The following is a 17,717-nucleotide window of genomic DNA, read 5'->3' as shown; positions in this document are numbered from 1 at the left end:
AGGGCAAAAAGCTTTAATATGTTCTTAAATCAATTTCTCAGGCTGATGCCTGATTATATCTTATATAGAAACCAAAGAGAGGGTAGGTTAAAGCACAGTTTCATGTTTGAATCTTCTATGTCTATAATGGCCGATGGGACAGCTAAATATATTAGGCTCTTGGTGTTACACAGCCATGTAATTCAAACTCAAATATGTTTGGAATTGGCATCTGTTGTCTTTAGAAACACAAGATGATGTGGCTTTTCCTTTATTAGCAGGATCTTATTTCTCTTTAGGTGACAACACCACTATGATTCAATTAAATTACCATTCTCAAGGCAATAGCTTGAACTTTTGTCAAAGTAATTGCCCACATGTAGTGATCGTCTTGAACTTTGGCATGAATTTAGCAAATACTATTATTAGTACTTGCAAATTATCAATTAAATACACTTAATTATGTTTAACATGGGACTGAAAATGAGGTAGGACCATGGAAACCCACAACAGAGAAATCCTTCATTGGACAAGACAACTGTTTCTTTATAGCATAGCAAGAGAAATTTTATGGAATCCTTGGAATCTCATTAGGTCTTCAATGCTGTGATGTACCAGTGTACGATCCAGACCAGTGTGTGGCTGTGTCACCCTTGCCCTGCAACCTTGGATTCTTACAACGCTTTGCTGGTAGCAACTCATCTAGGCTTCTTGTGATCTGACTTCCAGTGTGCAAGTCAGACCCTGTGTGAGAGAGAGAGAGAGAGAGAGAGCATGTGTGTGTGTTCCCGCACGCATAACTGCAATCTGCCAGCCACAGCAGCTTACACACTGGCACTTACCAGCCTTGGTTATGTTTCAGGGTGACCCAAACACTCCCCCATCCTGCATTCCACCTCCCAAAATATAGATCTGATGTTGCCCACCTCCCCTCCTCCCTGAATAGTTCAAAATATATTAAATCCACTATTCCTTTAAGGGAATAATACACACCAGTTTACCACCTGAAGTGACATTTCCCATACACCTTAATTTAAGCAAACTGGATTGAATCAAGCAATGAACCAAGTTTCTTAACTACAAAGGTTTTAAGTCAGAATAAGCATAGGCAACGCAGCCAGAAATGGTTACACAAAATTACAATAAAATGTTTTTAATGTTAAACATAATATATTAGTCAAACAAACTTTCTCACTGAACGCGTCCAACAGCATTCCAGGCCAAACTCTTCGGGCCAGTACCCTTCCCCAAGTCCTGCAGCTGGTTCCTTTCTCTTCTCAGGTGTGGATTATGAGGAGGACAGTGAGAGGCAGATGTCTTGGGGTGTTTGCTCCTCTTTTTTATAAAAGCACTTGCAGCTGAGAACAAAGGGTCTGGTGAAGAAAGGGTACCTCGTGGTGATTGTTTGCTAAGTCACAGATCTCTTTGTCCCTATGCTTTTTCTTGCCAAATAATGGGCATTTGGTAGGAAATGGCCTGTTAGTTTTGGTCACAGTTAGCTGCGGCCTCAGCTTTCCTTCCTCTTGAGAAACTAGTTTAGTCACTCCAAAGGCATCTGGAGAAAAAGTTAGCCATGATTTCAGCTTGTGTTCATAACTTTACATACACAAATTTCAGACCGGTCAGCCTCAGCTCAGTCCCCAGAAAAATCATGGAAGGAATCCTCAAGGAATCCATTTTGAAGCTTTTGGAAAAGAGGAAAGTGATCAGGGACAGTCAGCATGGATTCACCAAAGGCAAGTCATGCCTGACCAATCTGATTCCCTTCTATGACAAAGGAACTGGCTCTGTCGACATGGGGAAGATGGTGGATGTGCTATACCTTGACTTTAGCAAAGCTTTTGATATGGTTTCCCACAGTATTCTTGCCAGCAAGTTAAGGAAGTACTGATTGGATAAATAGACTGCAAGGTGGGATGTAAAAGTGTAGTCGATTAACTGATAAGCAAAAGCTTATCCGTTAATGCTATAAAACTACACGCATTTCCTTCCTACCCCTACCAGTAAATTTTTAGCAGGCTGGCCAGAATCCTGGCTCAGTGCCGGCTCGTGCCAGGTCCAGGACATACCCCTGCTGCAGCTCTGCATTTAAAGTGTATGAGGAGCCATGCAGGCAGGCAGCCAAGCTCAGTTCCAGCTTGCACAAGGTCTTGGAGCTCAGGCCCCGCCCCCAAGAACAAGGGTTGCTGCCACCCCACGCTGCCTCTGTATCAGAGGCAGCAATGCGGAGTGACAGGCAGCCGGTCTATGAGTGAAGCTGGTTTTTAAACTGGCTCCCCTGGCAGACCAGCTCCCACTTGGAACCCCATACTGAGGCAGCAGTGGGGAGCGGCAGGGGGCTCCTCAGGAGTGGGGCCAGAGCACACAGGATGCTAGCCCCATCCTCGGGACTGTAGAATAGTCAAGTAACTGATAAGAAATCATGAGATTAATCAACATTCAATTAACTGATATTTACCATCCCTACGGTAAGTGGATAGAAAGCTGGCTAAATTGTTGGACTCAATGGGTTGTGATCAATGGCTCAATGTCTGGTTGGCTGTTGCTATCAAACAGAGTGCCCGAAGGATCAGTTCTGGGGCTGGTTTCAACATCTTTATTAATGACTTGGATGAGGGGATGGATTGCACCCTCAGCAAATTGGCAGATGACACTAAGCTAAGGGGAGAGGTAGATACCCTGGAGGCTAGGGATAAGATCCAGAATGACCTAAACAAACCGGAGGATTGGGCCAAAAAAAAAATCTGATGAGGTTCAACAAGGACAAGTGCAGAGTCCTTCACTTGGGACAGAGGAATCCCAAGCATTGTTACAGGCTGGGGACCAACTGGCTAAGCAGGAGTTCAGCAGAAAAGGACCTGGGGATTACAGTGGATGAGAAGCTGGATATAAGCCAACAGTGTGCCCTTGTAGCCAAAAAGGCTACTGGCATATAAGGGTGCATTAGAAAGAACATTGCCAGCAGATCTAGAGACGTCATTATTCCCCTATATTCAGCACTGGTGAAGCACTGGGATGGGTTACCTAGGGAGTTGGTGGAATCTCCATCCCTAGAGGTTTTTAAGTCCTGGCTTGACAAAGCCCTGGCTGGGATGATTTAGTTGGGGCTGGTCCTGCTTTGGACAGGAGATTCGACTTGATGACCTCCTGAGGTCTCTTCCAGCCTTAGGATTCTAATGATGCTATATACATTTTACCTAGATATTACTGATCAGCAAGTTATGAGTTTTAAGATCATCCCTTGGTCCTGCCTTGGGCAGGGGGCTGGACTTGATGGCCTTCTAAGGTCTCTTCCAGCTCTATGATGCCTCACAAAACCTGCCCTGTACAAAGATTATTACAATCGTGTGTAAGGTGTGAATACAGCGGTGCATCCATCACAAGCTCTCAGTCAGATACCTCCACAAATAGTTCTAATATTATTAAAAGGAACTTGTCAAATAATTTTAAGACCAAACACAATCTAACTGGAGTTTTATTAATTTAAAACTCTGTTGACGAATTTAACATTTCTTCATGTGGCATTTGAAAAGCAGCAGTCTGGGATAATCATTTACTGTTAGGACTTAAAAGTCATTCTAATGCTGCTGTGGAAACTACGTGGCTCTCCCGAGAAACACCACTATCAGCACAAATGGCACAGTCATCTGTGATGCGCTGCATGATTTGTACTTCAGCAGTGTCATAATTGGATAATTCCTTGATTTTCCGTTTGTAGAGGAAATATTCACATCTTTAGTGCATTGTCCAAATGTGTTTGAGTGCAGCCCACTGCCCACGGGGAAAGCAAAATCTTGGGAATTCATTTATCAGATCTTCAGTCAGGTCTTGGGGACATCATAAGCAGCTTACGATTTGAGCAGGGGGTGCTGGTGCCCTTTCCATTGGCATGTAAAGTGGATCCAGAAAAGATTTCTGGATGTGAGTCAGGAGCATGGCAGTAAATTGAGATCTTCCTGTCTCGATTTAAATTTTTAAGAGTTTGTATTAAACAATTTATTCTATAGGCATCAGAAATAAACATTTCATTAAAACAATAATTAAACAAAAATTCCAAGTGACAGTGCAACAGAGAGCAGAACATAAGTGACAGGCAATTTTACACCTTGTCTCTGGTTCTTCGGTCTTCTAGTACTGAGTGATGAGCTTGCAAACTGATCAAGTGCATTGTTACAGTACCATGGCATCAGAACTACTGGTTGTCTGGTGCAACTGACATTAATTCCTGCAATTCTGCTTCCCCAAGAGGATTGGCAATCATGCAGTACAGGTTGAACCTCTCAAATTCAGGACTCTCTGGTCCGGTGGTGCCATGGATGTTGCTGGATCAGAGTCCCAGAGGAGACAGGAGCAACGCAGGGGCTGGCAACACATGGGCTGTGGCACCCCGGCATCAGTGGGGACAGGCAGCATTTGGAGAGCCTCCACTCTGGCTGTGGAATCCCTGGCATTAGCGGGACCGGGTGACTGGGGAGTCCTGGCCTCAGCTGGGGAAACCCTGGCTGCAGGGGGGCTGACTGCGGCTAGGCGGCCCAAGCCAGGAACCCTGGCAAACACTGGTGGAACCACCCTTCCCCCCCCCCCCAGACCCGGGGCTGGTAGAGGTGGGTGGCCAGAATCCTCAATGGCAGGGAGGCAGCCCTAACAGTAGGGTGGGAAAGCCAGGCACCCTGGCTGGGGAACCCCAGCAACAGCAGGACTGGCAATGATGGGTGGCCCCACCTGGGAACCCCACAGAACACCCTGTGGCAGCTGGGCCTGCAGCAGCCAAGCAGACCCTGCCAGGAACCCCAGGACACCCTGGAGCAGGAGGTGGGCAGCAGGGTGGGTAAGCCAGTGTAAAAGGGGGGGCAGTAGCAGGGGAGAGAGCCCTAAGAACAGAAGCCGTGGAGCAGGGCAGCCAGCAAGGGAGCATTGACCTCCCCTGGTCCGGCAAACTCCCAGGTCTGGGACAGCTTGGGTCCAAAGGATGCCAGACCAGGGAGGTTCAACCGGTAGTAGTAGGCTATTTATTCATATTGTAGCAGTGCCCAGAGACCCACATTTAAATAGACAATTTGGAGGATTGGCCCAAAAGAAATCTGAAAAGATTCAGCAAGGGCAAGTGCAGAGTCCTGCACTTGGGAGAAAAGAATCCCAAGCATTGTTACAGGCTGTGGACCAATTGAGTAAGTCGTTGTTTGGCAGAAAAGGACCTGGGGGTTACAGTGGATGAGAAGCTGGATATGAGTCAACAGTGTGCCCTTGTAGCCAAGAAGGCTAATGGCATATTGGGGAGCATTGGATATTAGGAAAAACTACTTTACTAGGAGGGTGGGGAAGCACTGGGATGGGTTCCCTAGGGAGGTGGTGGAATCTCCATCCCTAGAGTTTTTAAGTCCTGGCTTGACAATGCCCTGGTTGGGATGCTTTAGTTGGGACTGGTCCTGCTTTGGGCAGGGGGCTGCACTCGATGACTCCTGAGGTCTCTTCCAGCCCTACGGTTCTAGTCTAGGATTCCAAATCCATATGTGATGAGGAGATGTGCTGATTCCATGAGGATGGGTCTAGATACCTAGATGGACAGAATTAGTGTCACACAGAAGCCAAGAGACAGCGTTTTCCTCAGCTAGCTGGACGGTGGTGATGCACAAATAGAGTGTTGTCTGTCTACTGAAAAGTTCCCTGTGGTTAGCTACAGCTTTTCAGGCTACAGGCTCATTTTCAAATTCCAGCATCTCCATTTTGCACTTTCTGTAACGGAACATTTTACTACAACCACCTCAAACCCTCCACTTAGTTGCTTCTCATTACATGACAGACAGAAGCAAACACTCATGCCTTGAAGCAGCAGAACGATCGCACGGACACAACCTCACGCAGCAGCTTCACCAAAGCTGTGAAACAGCCGCCAGGTAGCGCTGCCAGTTTTACTCTGGAGTTACTGTAGCACGGACTCAACAAGGTTCCACTTCCTACCCCTGACACTGGATGCAGGGCATGTTCTTTCCTGCCTCTTATGACACTGCCTCGCAGACAACCATGCTGTTTGGGCCCAACCTGGGCTGTCACTGGAGTGCTTTCCCTTCAAACTTGTTTGTTTGCTCAATGCTTGTGCCTTTGGCTGTTCTTTTCCTACCTGTTCCTCCTCCACTGGAGACATGTGTCCAAGGATAGGACCAGCTCAGATGTATAGTCCATCTAGCTCAATAGCCCATCTCCGAGATTGGCCAGCACCAGATCCTTCAATAGAAAGAAGCTTTGCAACAGGCTGCCAAGGGACCTCCTTCCCCCAGGGAAGTCTGTCAGAACACACAGTAATTAGAGATTGACCTAGATCCAGAAACAGGAGCATCAATATCTCAGCCAGTTATTTTAATACTATTTGACATGAACATGCTTGATTTTTGTCATTCGTCTCCCTCTTTGAATCCATATTAAGTTCTTAGACACACAATACCCTTTTTGGTAACCACGTTGTGGACGACTCAGGCGTGGCCAACTAGCCCAACCTTTGACTATGTAAAGAGAAGTTACTCACCTTGGTGCAGTAACTGTCGTTCTTTGAGATGTGTCCCCTCGTGGGTGCTCCACTGTAGGTGCTGGGCTTGGCCCGGCGCCACAGTACGTAGATTTTTCACAGCAGTAGTTTGGCCGGACTGTGCTTGCACAGGGAGCATCTTGCGGCATTCGTGCCCTTTCACGCTGCTCAGTCCAGTCTCAACCAGTTCCTCGAACCTGCCTCAGGATCTGGAAAATAGGAGACAGACTCCGAAGCAGGGAGGTGGGCGGGTAGTGGAGCTCCCACAGAGAGACATCTCTAAGAATGACAGTTACTGCACCAAAGTGAGTAACTTTGCTTTCTTCTTCGAGTAATGTCCCTGTGGGTGCTCCACAGTAGGGGTGTGTCTAAACTACATGGCTCCGCCGATGGAGCCATGTAGATTAGGTTATTCGGCAGAGGGAAATGAAGCCGCGATTTAAATAATTGCAGCTTCATTTAAATTTAAATGGCTGCCACGCTCTGCCAACCAGCTGATGATTAGCTGTTTGTCGGCAGATCGGGGCAGTCTGGACGTGCCGCGGTCGAAAAGGAAGCCTTTGTCGACCGGTGCAGGTAAACCTGATTTCACGAGGCATACCTGTGCCGGTCGACAAAGGCTTCCTTGTCAACCGCGGCGCGTCCAGACTGCCCCGATCTGCCAACAAACAGCTGATCATCAGCTGGTTGGCAGAGCGTGGCAGCCATTTAAATTTAAATGAAGTCACGATTATTTAAATCGCAGCTTCATTTCCCTCTTCCCATCAGCCTAATCTATATGGCTCCATCAATGGAGCCATGTTGTTTAGAGACACCCTAGGTGTCTGCACAGCAGTATCCCTCCCATACGAAGGTACGTGGGATTCGGAGCCCCTATTTATCAACAGATGAAAGAACTGTGGTGGCCACCAAACTATCAGGCAGCCATCTAAGCTGGATAGTGTAATGTTTTACGAAGGTGTGATAGGACACCCACATGGCTGCCCTACAAACGTCTGCAAGAGGGACACCTCTGAGAAAGGCAGTTGAGGTTAATATGGCTCTAGTGGAGTGGGCTCTAGGGTGTTCAGGGAGCGGTATAACCCGTATGGCGTAGCACTGGGCTATGCAGGATACAATTATGTTAGCTATTCTTTGAGATGAGAAGCATGTGGCTTGGGTAATATGAAGGCAGTATAATAGCTCATTGACATGGAAATCGGAACAGACCTTAGGTATGAAGGCTGGATGATGTCTAAGGATGACACAGTCTTTCTGGAAGATGGTGTATGGAAGTACCTCCATCAGTGCCGATAGCTCGCGGACTCTGCGCATGGAGGTGATGAGGAGTAGGAACACCAACTTCTTGGTTAGCAGCTGAAGAGGTATTGTGGCTAGCGACTTGAAAGGTGGGGCAGTGAGAGTTCATAGGACTAGGTCCAAATCCCACAATGGGGGAGGTGCCCGAAGGGGAGGTTTCAAATTTGTTAGCCCCTTGAAGAACCTCTTTATGAGAGGATGAGCAAATACAGAGAATCCCTCAACTGGTTGTCGAAAAGCTGCTATTGCCGTGAGATGTACTCTGAACGATGCTAAGACCCGTCCTGTTTGTTTCTACTCCATTATATAGTCCAGTATGTCGTGGATAGGAGCAGTAGCAGTGAGAGGGTCGATGCACCAGCCGGTGAACCTTCTCCATTTTGCGAGGTAGGTATTTCTTGTATTTTGTTGTCTATTGTATATCAGGACCTCTTTGACATGATCTGAGCACAAGGTTTCGGCAGCATTTAGCCAGCTAGGTACCACACTGTGCGGTGCAGTGTGCGAAGCTGTGGGTGAAGGAGGCAGCCGTGGTCCTGAATGACTAGATCCAGGAACAGTGCTAACTGGTATGAAGAGTAGCGAGATAGTTGTAGGAGGAGAGGAAACCACTGTTGTCTCGCCCATGCTGGAGCTACCAATATTATCATGGAGTGGTCCATCTTGACCTTCTGAAGCACTCTTGGAATGAGTGGTATTGAAGGGGAAGGGGGGAGGCATACAACAGGAGACCATTCCAGCTGATGAGGAATGTGTCCCCCAGGGAATGGCAACCGAGACCTGCTCTAGAACAATAACTGAGACATTTCCATCAACAAATAGGTTGATGAGTGGCGTGCCTCATCGGCGAAAAGGGGAGTGGAGGACTCCGCGGTGAAGCTCCCATTCGTAATCTGGCGTGAAGTTCCTGCTGAGGGAGTCCACTGTCATGTTGCTGATGCCAGGTAAGTATGATGCCACAAGAGTGATGCCGTTGGTAATGCACCAATTCCAGAGTTGGACCACTTCTGCACATAGGGTTTGTGAACGTGCACCTCCTTGACAATCGACGTAGTAAATTGTCGCTAAACTGTCTGTCAGGATCTTTACTGTGCAGTTGTATTTTGGTTGCAGAAATGCTTGCAAGCATTGGTGATGACCCTGAGCTCAAGGAGATTTATGTGGAGTAATGTCTCTTGGGGTGCTCAGTGGCCCTGTATTTAGACTCCGCCCATGTGTGCACCCCAGCCCAGAAGGGAAGCATCTGTAGCAATCTGATATCATGGTAGTGGTTGGTGGAAGGGCCCTGAACCAAGTGGGATGGATTTGTTACAGATGAGAGTGTCTCAAAGATGAGTAGTCCACCAATCTAGGTGCTGATCTGGAAGTGTGATGGTAAGAACGGTGGTATAGTGAATATCCTCTGTAGTATGTGTGTGACTATCATAACGGTCACGGTAGTAGTATGAAGAGCGGGATGGGGAGTGATCATATCGGTACATCTGCTATATCCTGCTCTATAAGAGTAATCTGGAGAGCGAGGTGATAGTTATGGAGAGTAAGATCTCTGTGGTAAAGGAGATGGAAAGGCAGACAAACGGTGATGGCAATCGTGGTGATGCTCCCTTGGAGTAAGAAAGGGAGATGGAAGGCGCTCCCAAGACGAGAATCATCTGACAGGTGATCAGCTGGGCAACTGAGGTGGAGGTGGGGATGATGGGGCCGGTGAAAAGGTTGGGGATGGGGAGCATGGTGACGGGCTCCGACGCTGGCATGTTTTGGCACTAGCTTTTTTGGCTGTGACCACTGGAGTGCCGAGCTCGGTGCTGGCATCTCTGATGTAAGAGACGGTGCTGTCGGGATCGGTGCTGCAGGCAGTGCCGCTGCAATTGGCACTGCGCAATCTGGCTGCTCTTCATGCCGGCCCGGCACTGGAGGCAGTGCCGCATGAAGCTCGGTATGCACCGGTGCCAGCTTTGGCACTGGTGCTGAAGGAGTGCGGGGGAAGCTTGTCGGTGCTGCGGCCATCATTGGTGCTGATGAATGGCGTGCGGACGGCACCGTGGAGGCTGGTTTTCTCAGTTTAGGTGGTGCCATTATAGTAATGTGCACCGCAGACACCCCAGGTGTGCTCTGTTTGCTGCCTACACTCAATCTACTGTACGAAGTAGCCGGCAGAGAGTGGGTTAGAGACAGTTTGCTCTTTCTTGGATGGGGCGGCAGTCGGAGAAGAGGCCCTTCGCTTCTGAGGCTCGTGACAGCCGCGGTGGGGGGGGGGGGGGCAGATCCTTGAGCTGAAGAGCCTTATCAAATGGGATCACGCAAAGCCTCATTTCCCTGTCTCGTCAAGCTTTAGCTGTGAGCTTAGAGCAGTGAGGGCACTTGTGTAACATGTCCCTCACCCAGGAAACGTATACAGGCCGAATGGCCATCAGAGGCAGGAAGAGCCTCGTGGCAGGCTTCATATTTTTTGAACCCTGCTGATCCAGACATGACTCTGTCTTTTTTTCTCTCCCTCCCCCCCCTTTTTTTTTTAAAAGGAAGAAGGGTGCTAACTATATTGAACTAGGGAGTTAACAAAAACTTATATAACTCTACAGTGAATAAGAATTTATGAACAATAGCTTTTAACTTTAACTGGCTTTTCTGAACAGGAGAACAAAGTAAACTGTAACTGGAAGAAGACTAAATATATATCTAGAGTAACGACTATTAAGAACAACTTTGAATTGCCTCACGAAGACGACAATCCGAGGAGACCAGTTTCCTCTATCTGCAACCTGAGGCGGTTAAGAGGAACTGGCTGACACAGGACCAAGCAGTGTGAAAGGGCACAACTGCCACGAGACACTCCCCGCGCATGTGCGGTCCGGCCAAACTACTGCTACAAAAAAAATCTCTGTACTACGGCCCTGGGGCAAGCCCAGCACCTACAGTGGAGCACCCATGGGAACATCATTCGAAGCAGCAGCTCTGTATTTATAGCCAGGATTTTAAGCAGATGACCTATTTTTGCCTCAGTAACAAAAAACAACAAAACTCACAAGTGCACTGCTTCACTTGTGAGTGAATGCCATCCTCCTATACTCTAGTGAACGAACACACACACAGAGCCTTATTTTGTTCTCCATTACACCACTTATTAAATGCCCCTTAGCAGTCCTTAATTCGTGGCATAAGTGTCCCACAACCCCCTCTCGTGGGTACAGGGGCTGCTAAAATGGATGTGCAGGGCAGGGCCTAAGGGAAGGGGCGAGGCAAAACAAATGCATTTGGTTATGTGCCTTTAGAAAGTTGGCAACCCTATTTCCAATTAGAAGAGCTATCCCCTGGATCATAGTAGTGGGTAGGGACTGATTGAGGGCAAGACAGCAGCACAGATACCAGTGCTCGGAGATCGCAAGCTGTTTAACTGCAACACCTAAAGGAAGACGACGCAGAATACGGCACAACAAGGAGGTTGGATTTCAGAAGGGCACAAAGTGTAGGGTTAAACTGTGCCATTGCCCCGAGTCTGGGGTGGGCATTGTCCTTACCAGTCTTGGAACCTCTCTGAGCAGGCTGCTCTGGGTCAGAGGGCCCACAGAAGTACTTTATTACCGTGCCAAGCTAAAGGCTGCACCTGCACCAATGCAGCCCCAAGCAAGAGCTCTCTCAGACTTCCCTTTCTGTTAATGGCTGGCACCAAAAACTGTCCAGAAAGAACCACCCACTGGCACGAAGACCTGAAAGGAACGTACATCACGCTCCCTCCAGTGCCATGTCAAATGGCCTTTGACACCCAGATCAGAGATTGTCCCAATGCACAACATGCCGGCAGATGCAATGGAAAACTCAAACCAGCAGCATGATTTCTCAACGCCCATTTGGTGCAGCGCCCTTCAAGCACTCCTGATATCCTGTGATGAACCTGAGGGAGGCAGCCTCAAGAGCAGCCGTAGGGGAGCCACAGACAGTTCTGTTGGCAAAGTGTTGTGCTTTGGCTCGCAGTAAAAGCCCCTCTGAAGGCTGGGGTAAGGAAATGCCTTTCTCCACACAGCACCAGAAAAGCGCAGCGGGACTGTACTTGTCCTGCCGATTCAGGCAGCCACCCTGACGGTAACCCCATCTGCCAAGCAGGGGTGGTGATTCCAACAACCAAAGTGGATGGTGACAGGTGTTCCAACCTAGGGGCATCAAGGGTCCCAGAAGCCTTTTAACCCTTCCCCTTCCAATGCTTAAAGACAAAAGCTGACTTGACCCACTTAGGAATCCTAGCTCCTTCCCAATGATCCTTCATGCTGGCCTCACTGATAGTTTGATCTAAGGGGCAGAATTTAGAGACAATGTGTCTGTGAAAAGACTAGAGAAGAGGCAGCAGCCAAGAGGTTCCTCCACTTCTAGTGACAGTCGAAAGCGCTGAGAACCGATCTACATCATGGAACGATAGGACACAGCACCGTGGTGAGAGGGAGAAGGAAGAACAGCAGATATGTTTGGCAGTACGCGGCAGATATTCTTGGGGAAAGACAAAGGCACCACTCAGCCAGACTCTCCCTTCAGGGGCAGGAAGCAAACACGTGCAGACACATCCCCCGACTCTGGTGGATACTGCTGGCCCTGGACAATGAACGATGAGTGGGGTGAAGTAGAGGGATGAGTGGGTGGCATCTCTCAGACTTTCACATCTCCATGGGAAAGAAAAGGGACTCTGCCCAGGATACTGCAGGACAAGGGTTTTACTTACTGGTTGCATACTTTCAAGTCATTGCAGCACTGTGTTCTTCTTGACATGAAAGTGTCCTCGTTCTAAAAAAGACTTTGTGCTTATGAGAGGGGAAGTATTGCCTCTTAGGCTACGTCTACACTACACAGCTTTTAGCGACATGGTTGTGTTGACACAGCTGTGGCACTAAAATCAGGCAGTGCAAAACACTGTCAGCACTTTTGCCAAAAAAACACTGCCTCTCCCCCCCTCACCCCGCCGCACGCCTGCAGACAAAGCACTGTTTACAGTAGTACTTGCCCCAGCAAAGCTTGTGTCATTCTGGAGTGGGGGAGTTAAGCAGCTGTGAACAACAAAAGCTGTGTCCCTCAATTGCGAGTGTAAACAAAATCTTACAGGGGCCAGGAAGGGTGTGCAGTTTTCCCAGATTACCAGGTGGAGGTTCAAACTTTATTTTTGTATAGTTGAGTAGGGACTATAAAAGTAGCGTATTAGGGTAACCATGTAATTGCTGAAAATCTCAGTGGTTACACAGTTACCTAGGCTGCAGGCTCTGCCATGTAAAGCTTAGCTGTAAACTGAAGAGCCTGCCATGAAGTCTGCCTGAGAGCGGGACTACCAGCCCTTGCCAACCTGGCTCGTGGGGAGGAGGCTTCACTGCAGCAGACTAAGGGGGATATAATAGATGTCTATAAAATCATGACTGGTATGGAAAAATGAATAAGGAAAAGTTATTTACTTATACCCACAATATAAGAACATGCGGTCACTAAATGAAATTAGCAGGCAGCAGATTTAAAACAAACAAAAGGAAGTTTTTCTTCACTCAATGCAGTCAACCTGTGGAACTCCTTGCCAAAGGATGCTATGAAGACTAGGACTTTAACAGGATTCAAAAGAGAGCTAGATAGATTCATGGAGGTTAGGTCCATCAATGGCTAATAGCCAGGATGGGTTGGAATGGTGTCCCTAGCCTCTGTCTGGAAATGGATGACAGGAGAGGGATCACACGATGATTCCCTGTTGTGTTCTCTCCCTCTGGGGCATTTGGCATTGGCCACTGTTGGCAGACAGGATACTGGATTAGATGGACTTTTGGTCTGACCCAGTATGGCCATTCTTATTTTCTTAGCCAAGCTCCTCCCCTGGAGTGGAGCCAGGTGAGCAAGGGCTTCCTGCTCCACTCCCAGGGAGGAGGCTGAGTGTAAATGACACCGTTAACCAATAAGCACCCGTTTATTGGTTAAATGGTTAGTCATTTATGCTCAGACCTCCCTAGCTAAGAGGAACCCTACATGTCAAACCCATCCCTTGTTGCTACCGACTATGCCTGGCAGAATATGTTACAACCATACACTTTGCCAGCCTAGGTTCCTCAACAGCTGTGCTGGGAATCGTAACATTCATGCACAGTGCCGTCAGGATAGTAACATTCCCCCCTACCTCTCCTATCCTACCTTTAATTAGTTGGGCTCGACGTGCTGTTCAAAGGAGCTCTGTAGCATCATCTTCCATTTACATATTGGATACAGGGGCTGGAACAAGAACCATGGTGATGATTTAAGGTGGAAAAAAAGCAGGAGTTCTTTATGGGTATGATACATTTTTCAAACTCAAATGCTCTCCCTCCATCTGCTCATCAATCTGATGAGCATGCCATGTTCTATAACTAAGGAGGGTGAACAGTTTTTCAGCCTGGCCAGAGTTTCATTCTGAACAATTCTGACCAAAGCTCAACTCAATCTCTCATGGTAATTCTGTCCATGAGTGGGAACCAAACCTGATGTGTCAATTTAGGCATAAGGAACCACATGACAGAGCCTCATCACAACACAATACATGACTAAATGCTACTCAGACACCACAGTGACTGGCAGACAAGACAGACCTGCTGGGTCAGACCAGTGGTCCATCTAGCCCAGTATTCTGTCTTCTGACAGTGACCAACGCCAGGTGCTTCAGAGGGAAAGAACAGAGCAGCCAACCATTGAGTGATTCAGCCAGCACACACTCCCAGCTTCTGGAAGTCAGAGGCAAGAGACACCTAGAACATGGAATTGTATCCTTGACCATCTTGGCTAATATCCCCTCCAATGAACTTACCAATTTTCTTGAACCCCCAGTTATAGCCAATATTCTACGGCAATGAGTTCCACAGGTTGACAGTACTTTTGTTACCTGGGTGCTCTCCACCCAAATCTAGTGGTACTCTGTAAGGTGGTGTCAGGAGCAAATCAGAACTAGACACTACACATGTAATAAGTAATTTCATCCAAACTTATTAGATCTTAAGCAGACACACAAATATGCAAAACAGTTGAGTGCCCCCAAGCAATAGTCTACCCACAGCATGGAGGGGTCTTGAATGATTAAGCGATAAGGACAAAGTGGCCAGCTATCTGCTTGTCACTGTGGATTCCAAGATATGTACAGAAAGCAAAATCCAAATCAGTCTGACGTCTTTCCTTTCTCATGCTAACATATCACATAGTTTGCCACATCAGTAACCACTGAGCAAGCAATTGGTGAGGCCAGAAGTTTCAAGCTTAGTTATACAGATTGTTTTTGGAGAGCCTGCAGTCTCCTGGGTCCCAACACACACATTCAAGTCAAATATAGACAGACTGCCTGTCTTTCCAAAAATCATACGTCAGCAGTTTGAAAGAGGCATGACAGGATGGTACAGAATCATGCTCAGTTCTTGTGGTCACCCCATCTCTCCTCTCCAGGCATGCCTAGTTATGCTAAGGCTGCTACAAAGGCCTTACAAATGCTTTTGGCAATAGGTACAATGATTGATATTCCAGTACTGGCAGTGGTGTAGGAACTTTTTATATGAATTATTTGCTCAGGTCTAAACAAACCAAGAGGACTTTGATGTCTCATGCAATTTCTATGCTTAATGAATCACTTGTATAATATCTAGCACCAATATAAAATAGTTTATATGCTTTCATATAAAATAGTTCTCTTTCATTGTTACATCACACCATGGAGAGCATTTACAGTATTTCAGATAACACTATTTCCTTTCATTGTAAACCTGCTGTCTATTAATTTCATTAGATGACTCCTGGATCTTGTGGTATATGAAGGGATAAATAAAACTTCCTTATTCGCTTGCTCTGCGCTGCTCATTTTATCAACCTTTACCGTATCCTTTCCCCTTTAGTAATCTCTTTTTCAGGATAAAAAGTCCCACTCTTTTGAATTCTGGCTCGTACAGAGCGAAGCTGTTCTACACCCTTCATCATTTTTGTTGCCTTTCTCCGTACTTTATCCAATTCTAATATTTTTTTTTTTTAAGATGGGACCACCAAAACTGTCCACAGTATTCAAGGTATGGGCGTATCATGAATTGACAGTGTCATCATGGTATTTTGTGCTTTTATTATCTATCCCTTTTCTAATGGTTCCTAACTGTGTTTGCCCCCTTAGCCCTTTGACTGCTGATAAATATAAAAGAAGCTGAAAATAATAATATAGTGACACACACTGCATTTAATGGACTGGACATGCATTTTACATTCAGGAGGCCTGGGTTTTAATCCTAATTCTGAAAATGACCTAGGACAAATCACATTTCTTTTTCATCATCTATAAATAAGAGATAAACAAACTTACTCATTCTTCGGTAAAGCACAAGATCTACAGCTGAAAAAGCACTATTTAATGGGGAAGGATGATCTTGTGGGAGAACGCAATAGACAACCACTGGAGTATCTGATCTGATTTCTCACTTTCTTACACACACACTTAGAAAATGCATTCTAAGCAAGAGAAGTCAACTGATTTAAATAGGATTTTCTTCCTTAGAAAATAGATTGTCATTACCCTTAAAATTGGGATCACAGATTAAAAAAAACCAACAAAGTAGAATGGAGGGAATTTCAGTTATCTGATTCATCATGGAAACAGCTCAATCTAATAACATGGTAAGAGCACTTGGAAGTAACGGGCATCTTTCTTTTCTAAGCAGTAATAACCACTCACATTTAGGAGTGGAAACTATGTTATTTCCTATTAACGCTTTCATGAGGAAGATTACCACTTTGCCTTTCACAGGAGACGTTGGGAATTCTACCCCTTTAACATATGCCTCGCCAGGGGGGTTCACAGTTGGCAAAGGACTTCTATATGGGTTCTCAAAAGTGAGAAATTTCAGTTCAGAAACAAAAGACACAGTAGCCATGCCTAGGCAAATACTAGATGGAGCTAAGAATAGGTGCATAACTGGCTGGGAACATTCCAGGAGAAGAGATATCAATGGTTCAGTGTCATTCTGGAATGGCATAATGAGTGGGGACCCGCAGGGATGTCTTCTGGATCTAGTTCTATTCAGTATCTTCACCAATGATTTAGATGATGGCATAAAGGATACTCTTACGAAGTTTGCGGAAAATACTGAGCTGGGAGGGGTTGCAAGTGTTTTGTAGAATAGGATTAAAATTCAAAATGATCTCGACAAGCTGAAGTGGTCTGAGGTAATAGAATGAAATTCACTCAGGACAAAATGTGAAGTACTCCACTTAGGAAGGAACAATCCTCTGCACACATACAAAATGGTAAATGACTGCCTAGAAAGGATTACTGCAGAAAGGGATCTGGGGTCACAGTGGCTCAATAAGCTAAATGTAAGTCAATAATGGAACGCTGTTACAAAAAAGCAAATAGAAGGATTCACAAGATAAATTCCTTATTTGACGTCTCTTCCAAGCTTGCGTTATAATAAATTAAGACAAAATTCAAAATTTCCTTGAACAACAACAAAGCAAACATCATAACTGTAGTTTGGTTTGGTTTTTTATTTGCTGGAGTTGTATTGATAGCATGCATGATTTTTACAGCACCTGTAAACAAGTCAGTGAAGCATTATGCTTTAAGGAACTTGTATTTTGTGGAATGTCTGTATAAACATTACCCTTCCCATCCTCCATTGGTATTACACAATACTAATCATAGGCAAGACAGACATGTATTCAGCTGACTTCTTTATGGCTAAAAATACTCATAGCAGCGACTTTTAAAAGATGATTTTTATTAAATCAAGTCATTGCACTTGCTCATTTATTGCTACAGCGAAAAAGGCCATTAACTTATCATAACACCTTTTGACTTTTAATTTAATTGATTGTCTTGTTCTGCTCAGCTGCTATAAGCTTGAGTGCAACCATGAAAATTATCATAGAGCAACGTATCCAGAATTTGTTTTATGCTCTGGTCACAGTGAAGAGC

The sequence above is a fragment of the Pelodiscus sinensis genome, chromosome 3 (genome assembly GCF_052426305.1).
Source record: "Pelodiscus sinensis isolate ZL-2025 chromosome 3, ASM5242630v1, whole genome shotgun sequence".
NCBI lineage: Eukaryota > Metazoa > Chordata > Testudines > Trionychidae > Pelodiscus > Pelodiscus sinensis.
Note: the sequence above shows the minus strand (reverse complement) of the source record.